This window comes from Notolabrus celidotus, chromosome 12 (assembly GCF_009762535.1).
Source record: "Notolabrus celidotus isolate fNotCel1 chromosome 12, fNotCel1.pri, whole genome shotgun sequence".
Lineage (NCBI taxonomy): Eukaryota > Metazoa > Chordata > Actinopteri > Labriformes > Labridae > Notolabrus > Notolabrus celidotus.
The window spans coordinates 26,640,494-26,645,059 of NC_048283.1; positions in this window are offsets into that span (position 1 = coordinate 26,640,494).

Here is a 4,566-nt window from a genome sequence, read left to right on the forward strand (position 1 = left end):
GTGAACTGCGGCGTGGTGGGTTCTCCATCACTGAACTGCGCTTTTATTGTGCACACAGAGAGGGAGCGAGAGAGAGAGCATGTGCCCACCCACCTCGGTATCCTGTGCTCAGCCCTCTCCGTCTCTCCTCTCAGTCCTAAAAATAAGTTCTTGCATCCTCACGAGTTGTCTTGCGATTACTCAAAGTAGTGAATTGTGTAAGCGATAGCATACAATGTCTGAAAGAAAGGGAGCATCCAGTTACATCAGATGATGTGGATTCATTCATAAATTTAAGCAGATAGGTTTTGCCTGACTTTAAATATTCCCAGAGAAACCTCTAGATAATTGTGGAAAATTGAGCAGAAATGTGCTTCACATTCATCAGCAGATGGAAGAGAAAAGGGCACACTGGAGAAGTTTGAGTCCTGTAGAAACTGCAAAAATGTCTTTCTTTGGTGGGATCATATTTTCCTGAGTCAGACTAACAGTATAACTGTGGTAAAATAATACTGTAATGAAGAAAAACTCCAAATGAAGTATTTCCATCCTCCTACCATGCAGATTCTTCAGTGTGAAAAATGTTGTTTTAAGTATCTGACAACCAGTTTGTAACACACCCAACCTGTCAAAGTAGCTTTAATCAGTGCGAATAGAGAATCCTATCCAGTATAAATGTTTAGAGTCCTGGTTCGACAGCATGTAAATACAATGAATGACAGCTGTTTATTTGTACCAGCCAAAACCATTTACTGAGACTGGTTATGCTTATTTGAACATCCGCTGTTGGAACTTGGAAATGTTGTCTCAGTGAGGATGGACAACACTGTACATGTGCTGACATGAGCAGTTTTAGGAACTGGAGCCACACAACCTAAGAACCACTCTGCAAAATACTGTCCTTGTTGAAAGTGAGCCATCAGCATCTTAGAATTAGGCTGTGTTGTCTGACTAATGTGAGGCAAAAGCAGAGAATATTTTCAGTTGTCTGGCCCAAAGATTTCAGTCTTTCTTTTTTCCTTATGCACCATACACTTTGGTATCTTGATGGTATCTTCCAGAGAAGTGTGTTTTTGCATGTTGGCTTTGTTGCGTCATTTTAAAGTAACAAATATTTAAATCTGATCAAAAATTATAAATATATGTGGTGGGATCCATCCATCTATCCACAGGGCTGGTCACAGTGCAAGCTCCCTTGAGGCCCCTCCACACAGATTAGATGTATTGTACCTGCAGCAAGATCTGGGAACACTTCTCAGTCTCCTCCCAGTTGGACATGTCGGGTACGCCCCAAGAAAGGCACCCAGGGTTCATCTTCACAGGATGCTTGACCCACCTGAGCTTGATCCTGTTAACTATTGGATATAAAGCCCCCCCTTACAGGACAGGTCCCTCTTCAGCATGATTACAATGCAAGTATTACTGCTGCACTGAACCTACCCATTTGCTCAGGCAGTTACCCAATCCAAACCAAAAGAGAGCAATCCTCTATTTAAGTCTTCTGCAAAAAGCAAAGTTAAAATCCTGAGATCCCCAGACCAGACACTCTCCTCTAATCATCTAATTGATGATGAGGGCCAACCCTGGTGGAGGCAACACCCAAACAAGAATGCGTTTGACTTGGTGCAGAAGATACTGTCTGAGCCAGTACACCCAAAATACATCACAGTACACAGTTATACCTGAAGGACAAACTCCCATAACCTCAACAGTAACCCTGCCAGGGTAAAGAGCTGCTCCACTGCTCCAAGCAACACCAAAAAGGTGCATCAGCCAAGAACTGCAACAGTTCCTAGAGTCTCCAGCACCTTAGTGTAGATCTGATCCACACAGATGAGCTGCCCCACGGTTTTTCCCTACTTCTGCAACCACTGCAAAGGATGATGAGACTTCTGCTTGCTCTAAAGACTCTGCACTCTCAGATGACCTATTGGTTGGTTAAGAAGTTGTCAGAAGCGTGAAAATCCAAACGAAAACCTTTCTCCGCAGCCTCCCAAAATTAGACCCATCTGCTGATTCAAGAGACCCTTGAAGAACTAACCAAGCCCAAAATTCCTTCCTCCTTCACCATGTCCAACAGCAGGTTCTTGGGGTGCTGGAATGACCAACATGAATAGTCTTATTGCCTTAACTGAAGCACACAGAGTTGGTCTCTCCATGATTTGCAGTGATTCGAAGGTAAGCCACTCTTTTGGGAAGATAGTAGATAGTATTCTCTCACCTGCCTGAAACATCTCACTTTTGGCAAATCCCTGAAAGCAGACAGTCCAGTCCCTCTCCGGGAATTTGGATCCAGTGCTGTGAATGGATACAAGCCAAACTATTTCTGGCTGGTGTTGCACTACACCCTGGTCTAAGAGGTGAAGCAGTGCTTTCTTTCCCCTAGAGAGGTAGAGTTTCACGTTCCTAGACCCACTCTACAATGTAGAGGATTAGCATGTCCATTCCCTACTTTTGTTTCCCCAGTGGCTTAAACTTCTCTCCAAAGGGGAGCCCTGTTTCTCTTTTCTAGAGAGGTGGCACAGATTAATGAGGTTTTGAAACCACTACCTGACTTGGGTTTCCCTGGAACCACTTTGCCTTGGGAGACACTGACCTGAGAGTCCACAGCTCCGTGTGAACCACTTCACCATGTTATGGTTTTATTTCTTGATAAGCTTTTATACACTCAGGAAATAGATGACAACATTTAGCAGCTACATTATTGCAACAGCTACAAATTCTCCTAAAGAGTAAAGAAAGTTAAATCTAATTACACATCAATGTTCTCAAGGCTTTCATTGGACTTCCACCAGATCTGTGTCTGGTCTATCTTCCATCCGCTGCGGTCAGGCTCTGTGCACTCTCATCCGCCAACACCCACTGGCTGCGTTTTCAGAATGCAGCACGGAGCAGGACTGCCGGACAGATGGAGTCATGTGACCGAGGTTTTCCCACGGTAATTACTAAATCAAGGATTCTCCTCCTCTTCTCCTCATCCATGTTGTCTTTATGGTCCTCTGAAAACCTCTGACCTGTTGACTCCAGGTCTGGCTCTGCTCATCATGACGGTTTGTTGTTGTAGTTAAGTGAAATACAATCTGGTGATAACACAGAGTGTTTTATTCTGAAAATTAACCGAATGTTTCCTTTTTGTTTTGGTGCCTGACTTCCTGTCCCGCTCCATCTGCTCAATTGAGGTTGATGCGTCGTGCGTATCTGATCCGGAGGGCTCCAACTTGCCAGGTCAGCGACTGAGTGGATCCAGTGGAAGTAACTCATTGACTCGAATAGAAACGTAGCAGATCCTGTGCCGTGATGGATCAGAGATGGACTGGTAGAATTTGGGCTTTACTGGCTGACTTAACAATTTCTACCCAATATGGAGTCAACTGTGCAAATTCCTTCCACTCATGACCTTTTGATAAAGATCCACGCAAAGTGAAGAGTTCAACTCAGAGGACAATATTTGAACATCAGGTCAAGGATACATTTGACGCTTTATTTCCTCATTGTTTGGAATAAGTATGAGAGACCTAGAAAAATGTTAGCTCTTTCCAGTTAAGCCAATCCCTCAGGTGTCTGTGTCCAGCCTGACTAAAGTATGAGCATTCTGGATATAAACAAGTCAGTCCAAGAAATATTTTCCATTTATCACTAACACACACACACACACACACACACACACACACACACACACACACACACACACACACACACACACACACACACCACACACACACACCAATATGTACTCTTTATAACTCGGTGAAAGAGGTGAGTCAGTGGGCCAATCCAGTTACATTGACCAGAGATACTTTGGGTTTGAAACTTGTTCAAATGTTGGTTTTCCTTCTCTTTCGTCTGCAGTTAAATGCTCCGGATAAAGTACACCAAAAACTTTTAGCACAGTGACTGTAACAGCACCTCAACTCCCACATGGAGATCAAAATGGACCATGAGTGAAGGACGACGCACATAGTAAACGCACAAGCTCACTCCCACACTGTGATCTCAATACAAGACCTCTGACGTCAAAGCTCCTAAAAGAGATCTGAACTTCCATTTTTGGAAGAGGCATGACAAAATGTGACAGCCAGCTGACGTTGAAGCACCAGAACTCAACATAATCAGCGAAAGTACATACACTCATCCACCTTTGAGCCGGCAAGCGTGTGAGGAAACTCTCAGTGGTGAGGTCACATCTCCCCACAGAATGACTGAACAAACACACACAGGCATAAAAACAAAAGCCCAGAAAAATACACACAAGTCTTTCAGCGCTGAGGTCAGGATACACCACGACAATGGTCCAACGGCAGATGGACATCTACCCACTCAAAGACTCACACACACACAAACAGCAACACACGCACACACAAGTCTATTTTGATGTGTTAGTTGGCGGTGAGACTGGTAGCGTACGAGCAGGGAAACCGTGGGTGTTAGGAGGTAAACCAGATGCTACTAGGGCATTACTCTTTCACATGTACACACACTAACACACATTTGAATAAAAGGAAAAGTACTCGCTGACTTTCCATCCATCCATAAATTGTTAGCTGGTTTTGGCCTGTCAACATTGAAGCAATATTTTGACTTGTTTGA